The sequence below is a fragment of the Lynx rufus genome, unplaced genomic scaffold (assembly GCF_022079265.1).
Source record: "Lynx rufus isolate CCGP_SWC_20201006 ecotype Redwood Valley unplaced genomic scaffold, mLynRuf1.p SCAF_18, whole genome shotgun sequence".
NCBI lineage: Eukaryota > Metazoa > Chordata > Mammalia > Carnivora > Felidae > Lynx > Lynx rufus.
In genome coordinates, this window is record NW_025814832.1 from 42,282,812 (window position 1) to 42,296,082 (window position 13,271).

The following is a 13,271-nucleotide window of genomic DNA, read 5'->3' on the forward strand; positions in this document are numbered from 1 at the left end:
CTTGGCCACATAATTTTGGCTAAGGCAGTGATCTGCCACTTTGCTCATTTAGGAAACAGTGCCGTTGTTCCCGGAGTAGACAAAAAGAGGACCTAACATACAAGATACATAAATTCTTGAAGAAAATGCTAATGATTAAGATTACATATCACATTAGATTTGGTATATTCCTTAAGAACCTAGAAGCGATTCATCGGAAAGAATGGGGTTTTAGAGTCGTTAAAGAATAGTTAACTTTCATCCTATCTCTGTTTTCTAAAAAAAATTGTTCTTTCCCTTTTTTTAGCTCACAAAAGAAGTTCCAGGCTATGGCTATAACAACAAACTCATCTTGGCAATATCTGTGACCGTAGTAGTGATGATTTTGATCATAGTTTTCTGTCTCATTGAGGTAAGGACAACAATTAATTCCGATTCCCAGACTATATTTCTTCTTTATAATAGCTTCAGAACCCACAAACTGAAAATCAAAGCCACTTTCCCACCTGTCACGACTTGATATCTCTCTTCAGTCTGGAGGACTGAGATATGCTTTGTCCTTTTATTGCAAAGTATATTCCAGGGATTTTAAAAGGAACCCCACTGCCGGGAGACATCTGTGGATTGTAACCAAGATAACAAGCCATTAGCTTGTTCTGAGACATTAGGTCTAAGAAGGCCACAGTTGACATGATAGTAAAATTTCTTCAACTCAAAAAAATTATGTCGATTCGATGCACTCACCAGTCATCCTCCTACTACCACTGATTTCTTTCCTCGTTGGCTAAAATGATGAGAGAGAAATAGTCTTCACCTCCATGGAGCTATCAGTCATCTTGGAAGAAAGGGCATGGCTTAGAGATAAAAGTGTCATCTTGTTGATTAATTAGATGTACCTACAGCTCTCTCCTCCACTTCGCAAGGCATTGTGTAAACAGGTTCAGTTAAAACCCTGCAGCTAAAATCCTGCATCAGGCTACTCAAAGCTTGTCATAATTACAGTTGCCTATTCCTGGAGCTTGCCTGTTTACCTTTTATTCAATTATGTATGAATTGAATATATATTCAATATATTTATTCAAATATACATATGCTTATTGCATATATATATATATATATATATATATACACACACACACACACACACACACACACACACACACACATTGCCATCTGTCATGGCAACCCTCCATTTCAGCCAAAGCAGCCCCTCACCATCCCCTAGTCAGACCATGCCCTTTCCTACTTTTGTTGGTGACTTTGCCCACTTGAAATTCCTTTATTTCACTCTGCTGGTGGAAGTCCCATGAGCCTTCAAAAGCCAACTCGAGTTCATCTTTCTTCACAAAGCCTTCCCCGAATACTGTAATACTCCTGGACCTAGTCCTTCTGTGAGATTGTCACCATTTGTTAGGGTCTACAGTGACGCATTCCCCACCCCTGATGACAAAAATATGCTAAACAGTTTGTTAAAAGGCAGCTCCTCAAGAGAGAAATATCAAGGTCATGGATCAGAGCAGAGATATGTAAGGCTTCCTGGTCTCTCAGACTTGAGTAAAACCTGACTGGATGTATTAACTGCTAAGGAGAAACATGTCTGTCTTCTGGAGGGTTGGTCAGTAGTAAAAGCATAGAAATGGTGAGGAAGAGACCAACATGGGCAGTGCCCACCTAGCCTTGCCTAAGAGTAGAGATGGCACCTCAGGCAGCAGATGAGAGTCAGGCCCACCAGCCGGGCTGTGCCCGCGGGGCAGATGGATGGATCTAGCTACCTCAGTCCTTTCCATTAAACACTGGATTCAGCTAATTACTTTTCTTCCACTTCTCTTCTCACCAAATAGCCTTCTGATTATGCTTCAGTGTGCCACAGAGGCCTGTCTCCACAGGAGGTAATGCCCAATCATGTAGACACAGATGCCCTATCTATGGAATGGATGTTTTCCTTATTGTCAAGTCATGACCTGACATTCTGATTTTGATCAATCCTGTGACATTGGTAAGGTGATATTGCCTCCATGTAGAAAGAAGTACGTTCTCTCTTGATGAGATCAGAGTCTGATTTCTCAGCCTAAGAGCCTAGGAACTAGCGTGGGGTCAACTTACCATGACCTCTGGGAAGAGAAATCATTGGCCATTGTCCAGTCCGTACTCTGTATCTTCAGGTGGCCTGCAGCCTTTTGCTTTTGGGGAAGTTCTATAAACTCCTATTGCTGTTTTAAATTCCTATGTGGTTTAACCTTGTGTTTATATTTTTTTTATGTGGTTTCATTATTTCCTCTCCCTACTTAGATGATACACTTTTTGAGGTCAGAGACCATGCAGTTTCTTTCCTGTAGTGGACAATAATGATGTTCAAAGGAAGAGATGAGGCATTGTGTCAATTTCACAAGGAGGAATAATGCAACCTAATATTTATGGGAAGTAGCCTACAGAGTCCAGCAATAGACAGATCCGTGGGTGCCTAGGACTTTTGAAATGTTACCTTTTAGAGGCGCCTGGGTGGCTCAGTTGGTTAAGGGTCCTACTTTGGCTCAGGTCATAATTTCATGGTTCAGGAGTTCGAGCCCTGTGTTGGGCTCTGTGCTGACAGCTCAGAACCTGGAGCCTGCTCTGGATTCTGTGTGTGTGTGTCTCTCTCTCTTTGCCCCTCTCTCACTCTTACTGTCTCTCTCTGTCACTCTCAAAAATAAATAAACATTGAAATGTTACCTTTTAGCATTCAAATCAGTGGAAGAAAATAAATAAATGGTAATAGAACAACTGCTTAATTATTTGGGAGGAAAATAACAACAGATCCCTATTTCTCACCTTAAAAAAACATATTTCAGTAAATGTAAAAAAAGAGAAACAAGAACCCGTCAAAGTATTAGAAGAAAATAGAATCAATACTTTTATAATCTTGTGGTGAGAAAAAGCTTTGTGACCTGATACCACATGCAGAAACATTTGATAGATTTGATCGTCTTGTCCGATTTATGCTTGGAATAAACCAGACATCTGATTGAATCCCCACAGTCCTGTGAGGATGATATCACCATCCTTCTTTCATACATAGAAGGGGATCAGCTTAAGGCCCCTGTGGCAAAACCCAAAGCAGAACCCAGCTGTGCCTGCAGTCAGCCTGTGCTCCTATCCCACTGTTCTGTCTCCTTCACGATAAAAACACTGACAAATATTTGAAACATTGAAATTCAGTGAAAGCCCTTGAAAGGATTAATGTATTTCATATGAAGAGAGTTTTATAAATCAACAGGAAGAGGACAAACAATCCAGGGGATCAAGGGGGCAAGGACTACGATGAACAGGAGGGTGTGGACAGTCCGTCACCATATCTGCCTCATGGCTTATGGGACATGGGACTTGTTAACAAGGCCTTTTCGCCTCATGGTATAAAAATAGTCTCTGATATTTTCTTCTGTACTCTTATAATATTTGTTGTGATTTATTTATTTTTAATCTGTATGGAATCTGTGTGGTGTTTTGGTACAGTCGAGGTAGGGGATCTAACTTTTTTCCCTTACGTAAAGATCCAGTTACTTTAAAATCTTTTATTGAATGGTTCATTCTTTCTTCATGGATCTAAAATACTATTTTTATCTGGACTCTATTCTGTCAATCTGGTTTTCTTTTCCTGTATCAGTATCACGCTACATACTTAACTGCAGTTGCTCTGTAAGAACGTATTTTAATGTCTGCTCTGTGATCTTCTTTTTCATACAGTTTGTAGCTATGCTTGCACATTTTCTCTACCAAATGTCAGCTGGCCAGTTTTTGTTCAAAAAACTGTCTTGGGATTTGAATGGGATTGCCTTGACTTTGTAGGTTAATTTGAAGGGAACTGACATCTGTACACTATTCTAGGAAAATAGTGTCTCACATCATGTATTCGTTTCTTCTTAATGTCCTTCAGAAGAGCTTTAGTGTTTTCATCTCATAGGTCTTACCCATTCTTTGCTAAGTTTATTCCTAGGTACTTTATGCCTTTTTATTGATAATTGTAAATGGGATAATTCTTCCGTTTTTTGATTAATTATTTATGGGACATAGGAAAGTCATTGAGGTCTTGATTTTATATCTAGCCATCTTACTGAATTCTCATATTTCTTCCAGTAAAATTTTAGTTGATTCTCTTGGGCCTTTTAGTTTGTCTGTAATTTCGTATGCAAATACGTCTTAGTTCTTCCTTTCCACGACTCCATTTTTTCCCAGTGCATCAGTTAGGACCTCCTCAACACCAATGAATAGCAGCAGTGATAACAGACATCCTACTCTTGTCCTTGACTTTAAAACAGTGCTGCTGTTTAGGTTTCTGGTAGACACTTTTCTTTTCCTCCTCCCAAGAATTTTTATTAGGAATTATCTGTTGACTGTTATCTGAGACAGTCAGTAAAATGTATTACCAGCTGCACACAAGTTAGGTCTTATTGAAGAGTCAAAGGACTATTAAACAAATTCCTGTCCTAGGAAAAGTTATCCTCTCACTGGGTAGAGAAGACCTAAAATGCAAAGGAATGAATAAAGATTTGGAGGGAGTGGTTATTGTGATGGGTAACTGTGATCATGTTTTCTTCCAAAACAGATTTATTGTCATAGAGCAGCAGCCAAGGAAGGTAAAGAAGGAAGCTCAAGGTAAATATTAGTCTGGCAATCGTTAAAGTAGAATTTTAGAACTAGATTTTCAAACTCATCTATTTCAATCCCCTTGTTTTACAGCCAGGAAATCACCAAAGGCAGAAAGAATACATATTTGGCCTAATGCTTTGCCTGGACCCAGCAAAGTTAGCTGCCCAGCCAAACCCGAGTTAGAATGGGACTGGCACAGAGCACCTGCTCACTAGACCTTTAAAGAAAGATCGTGGGGGGACGGGGGTGGAAATGTTCAGACCCGTTCCTGCTGACGGTGGGCATCAGGCCTGGCCACAGACCTTCTCAGAGGCTCTGGAGAAGGGATAGGGAGGGCCAAAAGTCGTGGGGTGAAGGGGCTAGTCTTCAAGCATGATGGAAGGTGGAATACATGAGTCCCTCCTGTAAAGTGGGGGGGAAACTTCCTTCTTCCTCCTCCTGGTTTTCGAGGCCCCGCTCTCCATTCCCTTTATCCAGACCCAATAGAATTTGAACTGGGAGAGACCTTAGATAATCATTTATCTCTTCCTTTTATACTAATGAGATGGAGAAGGAGAAAAGGAAGATGTCTTGCCAGACGGTTGTATCACTAGTACCACTAGAACCAGAAAGAAGATGGTTCCTTTCCAGTTGGGCACGTCTCTGACTACACTGTTCTTGGGCTGTGAACTGCATTTTATGTCACAACTCAGTGCACACATACCGTATAGACATAAGTACCTTCTAAAACAAACTTACCATACACTCTGATTCTTTCTGTTCTGTTTTTTTTTAAGTTTATTATTTATTTGAGGGGGGGTGGAGCAGAGAGAGAGAGAGAGAGAGAGAGAGAGAGAATCCCAAGCAGGTTCTACACTATCAGCACAGAGCCAGACACAGGGCTCAATGTCACAATCTGTGAGATCATCACTTGAGGCAAACTCAAGACTTGGGCTGCTCACCTGACTGAGCCACCCAGGTACCCCCTATGCCGTTTGTATTCAAAAAGAGTATTTTGTGTTTTAGCGCTAGCCGTGTGTTTTAAGGTGATTTCACGACTCACTCATTCATCTGCCTGCAGTGTGAAAGTCAGTGAGCTAGATAACTGCTGGTTGGACTCAGGCATTCACTCGGTGCGATTCATCTTGTAAGGTAATGCAGCTAGGAAAATAGAAACACCTCCCCACCCGCCAGCAAATGATGCCTGGGAGGCTAAGCCTGGCGGGGACTGATGTACAATGCTTCTGGAGAGAGTTAGGTGCTTCTGCCGTGTGGTCACCCAGTTTGTTGACTGCACAAGGGCACTTGGCCAAGGGCCAGAAGGTGAGCAGGGTGAAAATCCTGCCTATACTTCATGTCAAGTTACATACAAAGGTCTCCCAGGGCCACTGTGGGGCCATTATGGACAGACACAGGAAAATTCTGAAAGCCCAGCATGTATGGAATTATTTCTGAGATCCCAGGTCTGTGTTGATTTTGCCTGCTAATAAGACTGGAGAAATACATTGTGAGAGGCATGGAAAATGGTACGAATCACTAATTGTCTGTGTGTGTGTTTCCTTCAAGGGGCTTCTTTGGATCTCTGCTGCGTAAGAGATGCTCAAAGGAAAGTGACAATCAGGTAAATCTGAGGAGGATAAAGTACCGTGGCTGGAGAAGGCAGGGGAAACAGACCTAACATTGTCCTTTCTGTTTTCTAGGAGGGCTTTTTCTGGAGAAGGCGGCCACTTTGGCTTAGGGACATGTACAGACCTCTCAATGCCACACGCAAGAAAAACATGGCACAGAAGCTACACAAGGATTGTTCTGATGAAGATGAGATTTTCCACATGGAACTAGGATACGTGATTGGAGAAGATTTTCTCTAAAATGGGGAAATTATGAAGAGTTGAATTGTTCCTTTTGAGAGTCAAAGCCTTGGCATTCTTCTCCTTTTCCCAGGGAGGCTGGCAAAGCCACAGCAGAGAAGGCCACAGATTCCACTACTGAAGAGCTGGGTGACGAGAGTGAGACACTATGTGAGGTTGTCACAGAGTGAACGCCGTCCTGCCTCAGGCCAGCTACAAAGTTTACTTTCCGATACTGGCTTCTCAGCATTGCTTGTCAAATACTCGTTTTTCTCATATTGAAATGTATAAATCCGTAACCAATTCTAGCCACGTGGTGAGGAATTAAAACGTAAACAGTTCAATATTTATCTACAGACAACAGGGGCCACAGGCGAGAGAAGCAGGACTGAAGCCAGAGTCCCTCCTGGTAGCCAGTATTTCCACAAGACACAGTCTGGGCAAAGTAGGGTGAATGGGGCGTCTTTCCCTCATTTCCCTGATACAGTCAGTCTCTGGAAACTGGAGAACGTATCTTCAAGGGGCTTAGACTATTAAGTTAATTAACAGCTTATTCTGGTGCTCTCTCCCCTGGCTCACCAAATACCAGTCCTTCAGACCGCGCTTGACCCCCTGCCCATAGAGGATCGTCTCTTTCTGGCCCCTCCGTAAGGTCTTTGGGGTTGCCAGAATGTTTGGATCGCTGAGCCTACCTCCACTGTTGGGCTGAGGCCTGTCTTTCTTCCCAAGAGCTCAAACTCAGACACAAAATGTGTAGCTGGAAGTAGGGTGTTCCTCAACCTTACAAGCTAGTAGATAATTCCCATTGGGTTTTTTTTGTTTGTTTTCTTTAAAAAAAAAAAAGTCCCCACCCTCAGAGAGCTAGCAGGGAGATGCTGGAGGGTTAGAGTAAAGAATGTGTGAGAGCAGTAATTACCCAGGACTGCCCTGCTCAGGCCTTTATTTCAGAAAACTTATTGGCGGGGGCACTTACTGTTCACCTGTACCACACTAGCCTCTGCTGACCCCACTGAGGGTCGGATGCGTGCGGCTGGGCTCTCTCCAGTTCAGCCCAGCACCACACCTACCACTGCTTTCCTACCCAGCTCAGATCAGGGCTGCACGATTCCAGGAGATAATGCAGCACAACGTGCAGAAGACGCAAACATCCCTCCACTTCTGCAGAGGAGGGCGTTAACCAGTCACATTTGGGATGTTGGGAGGAGTCGGGGTGCCTGGGTGGCTCAGTCCATTGGGCATCCGACTTTGGCTCAGGTCATGACCTCATGGTGTGGGAGTTTGAGCCCTGCATTGTCTCCTTCAGATCCTCTGTCTCCCTTTCTCTCTGTCCCTCCCCCCAGCTCACACACTGTCTCTCAAAAATAGATAAACATTAAAAATAATGAAGTCATCTATACTTTCTGAGTAAATGAATGACAGATTTTAGAAAAAGGACGTCAGAGTCAAAATACAGTAGTGAATAAAAGAAATCCTGAATGAACAAGGTTTGATAATCTCTTTTCTTAATGTCTGTTTATTTTGAAAGAGAGCAAGGGGGGAGGGGCAGAGAGAGAGGGAGAGAAAGAGCCCCAAGCGGGCTCCGTGCTCAGTGTGGAACCCGATGCGAGGGACTCGATCTTACGACCGTGAGATCACAGCCTGAGCTGAAATCAAGTGTCGGATGCTTAACCGACTGAGCCACCCAGGCGCCCCTGACAATCTCTTTAGATGCCCCCAAATAAATGCTGGTGGCTTAGCGATAGGTGATGGAATATGGCACCAACCGCTGGCCACCAACAGAGTCCCCCGAGGGGACAGTAGGACTGGGGCACAGCCCAGCAGGTTTGGCAGGGTTGGTAGGAACGGTTCCAAGCGGAGTGATTGGCCCATCAGTGCCTCTTCGGCTCTATTAGTTTGCTGCTGCTGGGCAAGGACACCTGTTCTCCTGGTGCCTGCTCCCGTTCCCCCAGCGTTTTAGTGAGAATGGCCACCAAGTGTCTGTCTCTGTGTGGTGACCTCAGTGAGCCAACAAATAACTGTGTTGAAAGCACGAGACTAGAGAGTAACAGTAATCGGAAGCAGCAGCAGCAGCTAGTTCACTATTTGCTTACTTGGTGTCAAGGCCTGGGTTGGGCGTGTTGCAGTCTTAATTTCGCCCAACAGTCCGTGAAAACATACTTTATTATCCCCATCTGGCAGATAAGGGGACACGGCTTAAAGGACGTAGGTAACCTGTTCAGGTGCCCAAAGCCGCAAATCCAAAACTGCCAGGTAGGGGTTTAATCCAGGCCTGTTAACTCCAAAGCCTGCTGACGGTTATACTGCCCTGCTGCAGGGTGCAGGGGTACAGAGACGTCTAAGCCATGGTTACCATCAAAGAATCAATAATTACAACGATGAGGATGGTGGCAGCTACTGTTTGTTGAGCACGTGCTTTGAGCCGGGCGCAGTACCAGGCCCTGTAGTCACTCTTAGGTCACAAGGGCAGAAACTCCTCATGCCAGCTCAAACTCCTTAATGAGCTGGGTGGAGCGGGGGCTGGTGGTGACTTTTTGAATAAGAGAGGTGGACACAGAGACAGAGCTGACGAGAAACCAAGAAGACCCATCTGTGCATCGTTGGGCTTCCCGAAGTGTGGGCCGGGATTCCAGGCAACTCCATTCTCCTATTTTGGAATATTTCCATTAGTGCAAATGTGGTTCATAAAGTGAAGCTTAGAAAATGTTTCTATAACACTACCTCAAATTTGCACAATACTTATTAGTCTCAAATGCTACCCTGCCATATTTCTTTTAATTTTTTTAATGTTTATTTTTGAGAGAAAGAGAGAGCATGCGGGCAGAGAGAGAGGGAGACACAGAATGTGAAGCAGGCTCCAGGCTCTGAGCTGTCAGGACAGAGCCCGATGCGGGGCTAGAACCCATGAACCACGAGATTGTGACCCTCTCTGCCACTCCTCCACTCGCACTCTATGTCTCTGTCTCTTGCTCTCTCCAAAATAAACATTTAAAAAAAATTTTTTTAAACAATGAGCATTTATTCCTCAAAAAACATCTTTTTTAATGTTTATTTTGAAGAGAGAACAAGCGAGAGAGTACAAGCAGGGGAGGGGCAGAGAGGGAGACATAGGATCTGAAGCAGGCTCCAGGCTCTGAGCTGTCAGCACAGAGCCCAATGCGGGGCCTGAGCCATGAATGGTGAGACCGTGACCTGAGCCAAAGTCAGACGCTCAACCAACTGAGCCACGCAGGCGCCCCATTCCTCAAAAGTTTTGAGTCAAAATTTCGGGAATAGCTTGGGCACTTCTGCCCCTGGGTCTTTTGTGAGATTCTCAAGATACCACAGGGCTGCAGTCATCTGAAGGCTTGACTGAGTCGGAAGGGTCCACTTCCAAGGTGGTTCACTCACTTAACATGGCTGTCAAGGGGGTTGGAGGGAGGCCTCAGATCCTTGCCATATGAGCCTGCCCACAGGCTGTTTGACTGAATGTCCTCACAGCATGATGGCTGGGTGTCTCCAGAGTGAGTGATCTGAGAAAGAGAGACAGAAATGACAGAAGGTATCCTTCCTATGACCTCACCTCAGACGGCACAGAGCAGCATTTAGCAGTGACTTAGTCACTAAATCCAGTTCACATTCAAGGGGTGGGAATTTAGACCCCACCTTTTAAAGAGAGAAGAGTCGGGGTGCCTGGGTGGCTCAGTTGGTTAAGCGTCTGGCTTCAACTCAGGTCACGATCTCGCGGTCCATGAGTTCGAGCCCTGCGTCAGGCTCTGGGCTGATGGCTCAGAGCCTGGAGCCTGCTTCGGATTCTGTGTCTCCCTCTCTCTCTGCCCCTCCCCCGTTCATGCTCTGTCTCTGTCTCAAAAATAAATAAACGTTAAAAAAAAAAAAATAAAGAGAGAAGAGTCAAAGAATTTGTGAACATATTTTATTTTTTATTTTTTTCCAGCACTCATTCAGTAGATCTTTATTTTTTTTCAATATATGAAATTTATTGTCAAATTGGTTTCCATACAACACCCAGTGCTCATCCCAAAAGGTGCCCTCCTCGATACCCATCACCCACCCTCCCCTCCCTCCCACCCCCCATCAACCCTCAGTTTTGTGAACATATTTTAAAACTACCATGGCCAGGAAAACAAACCATTCTAGATATTTCAAACACATACACACACACACACACACACACACGCAAAGGTCATACAAGCAATTGGTGCTCACCACTGGTGGGGCTCGCGGTGGTGAAGGTCAGGGCCAGGGGGGAATCGCACCACTAGCTCTCAGGTTACTTTACCACAGTTGCTTTCCAGATTCGAAGTTGCTGCTGCCACTCAGTCAGGAAACTTCGGGAAGCCACTGCTGGGGTCACTACAGCCCCATGGCCCCAAGCCTGACTGGTGGGGAGTATGGACTCCAACATTCAGCCTGCATGTCTGCTGCTGCAGAGGAGAAAAGCATGGCTTCCGCCTCCTTCCCGCCTTCCAAATTTCACACAGGTACGCTTTATTGGCAGAATTCTGCTGTCGAGGGAATCCGTGAACTATGGTTCGTGGGTGTCCAGGACCTGCAAAGAAGGGGCTAGAAATGGGTGTCAAGAGCCAACCAACATTATCCAGCAAACCCCTCCTGATGGGTGGGTGTTCAAAGGCTTTGTAAAAGGGGGGTGGTGTCCACATGGAGTAACCTGGTGGTCGTGTTTCTAAGTCAGAAACCCTGAAAGGTGTCATTCTAGCTGGGCAGCAGGTGAGGCGCTGGATGCTGACGACATACACTCATCCCCAGAGGTGACTGGAGAAGCGCCTGGAGTTGATTCTTAGTTTCATCTCTGGAACGTGCTCACTGGAATTAAAGCTGGATGGACTACTGGCAATGCAGTATGTGAGAAAACATAGCCCCCATTCAAAAGGGCTGCCAGAGAAAAGATCTCCACAGGGAAACATGATTTCTCAAAATCTAGCCTTTGGACCTCTATACGCAAACATCCCTGGGATGCTTACTTAAAAAGCTGATCCTGGGGCGCCTGGGTGGCGCAGTCGGTTAAGTGTCCGACTTCAGCCAGGTCACGATCTCGAGGTCCGGGAGTTCGAGCCCCGCGTCAGGCTCTGGGCTGATGGCTCAGAGCCTGGAGCCTGTTTCCGATTCTGTGTCTCCCTCTCTCTCTGCCCCTCCCCCATTCATGCTCTGTCTCTCTCTGTCCGAAAAATAAATAAACGTTGAAAAAAAAAAATTTAAAAAAGCTGATCCTGAAAATAATTTAATTTCAAAGGCTGTTGGGGCACCTGGCTGGTTCAGTCAGTTGAGCGACCGACTTCGGCTCAGGTCATGATCTCACGGTTCTTGGGTTTGAGCCCCACGTCGGGCTCTGTGCTGACAGCTCGGAGCCTGGAGCCCGCTTTGGAGTCTGTGTCTTCCTCGCTCGCTGCCCCTCCCCCACCCCCCTGCTTGCACCCTGCCTCTCTCTCAAAAATAAATATAAAAAAAAAAAAATAAAAGGCTGATCCTGCACACCTCCCCTGATGAAAATAAACAAAAGCAGACACTGCTTAAAGTAATCCAGACAGAGTTCAGTCAGTAACACAGTATTGCAGTGCCGTAGGGGAAAGGGTTCATCGTGAGCAGGCACCCAACTGGGATTATTACAGAGGAGATGGGGTATTTCACAGGGAGAATGAGGGGCTAGGGAAGGGAATGAGTGGGGGCTCTATAATCAGAAGTGAAAGATGACAAAAAGCAGGAAGGGACGCTGGCCCATAGGAGACCCATCTGGCTTTGCTGACACTTCTCAAAGTTAAGCTCCTGCCCTCTCACAGAAGCTGGGAGACAGGGGCCCGATCTTCAGGCGTTGGCTGGACTAAGCAGCCAATCCTTTAGACAGCCGGGAGTTTTGCAGGCAGGCACTTTAAGGGAGGCTAGGGTCCTACTAGGGATGCGGCCACGAGCTGCCAGCAACCATGCCCGTGTTTGTTCAAGTCTTCACAGGCCAAGCAAGGTTGAATCAAGAAGAGGGCTCGGAGGAGCCCGGCGAGCATTTGGAGAAAGAATCTGTCACCCTCCGAAGCCACATGCCCACCCCTCCTGAGCCCATCCCCCAAACAGAGGGACCACTTTGACAGGCCTTTGTATGCTCACCAAACTACTGAAGTAGGACAAGGCGGACGGGGAGGTGGGGGAAGCAGACGTTCTCCGGCTTCTTCAGGGCTGGAGGTCAGCAGGGATCTGCGGGCGGGAGACGAAGGGCAGAGCAGATTGAGGATGACCGGGAGGCTCAACTGGATTCTTAACCTGGGAGTCCCGACTGGTCATGCTGGCCGGCTCCTGCCCCCACGGAGGTCAGGGCCTCTCAGTCCTGAGGAGCACCAGGCACGACCAGCTCTGGCTCCTGTGGTCCTGGTGGGGGTATGTTGTTGAGACCTGGGGGATGGCGTGGAGCACCAGCTGGGGGGCGGGAGCACACTCATTCAAGAAGAAGAAAAGTCCCGAGGCCCGAAGCAGAGGCAGGAATGGTGCTTAGGCTGCCTGTGTTCCAGGGCAGCGGCAGAGAGCGGTCTGGCGCCACACTGTGGAGGAAATGAAGATTTCAACAGTACAAAGGCCTCATCTGGATGAGGGCTACACCCCAGGGTGGTAGAGCAGGAAAACAGAAGGAGCCTGGCTCCCTGACATAAGAGCCACCGAACCAGCCCCAGATCCAGTACTTAACCGGATTATCATATGAGAGATCAAGAAGCTGCTTCTTAAAAAAATTTCTTTTCAATGTTGACTTATTTTTGAGAGACAGAGACAGAGCACGAGCAGGGGAGGGGCAGAGAGAGAGGGAGACACACAATGTGAAGCAGGCTCCAGGCTCTGAGCCGTCCGCAC

The 13,271-nt window shown here is 46.1% G+C and overlaps 1 pseudogene; it reads left to right on the forward strand.

The window, feature by feature from the left end:
- Positions 1–6,637, forward strand: part of LOC124513581 (leucine-rich repeat-containing protein 37A2-like) — a 43,147-nt pseudogene extending 36,510 nt beyond the window's left edge.
- The last annotated feature ends 6,634 nt before the right edge of the window (positions 6,638–13,271 follow it).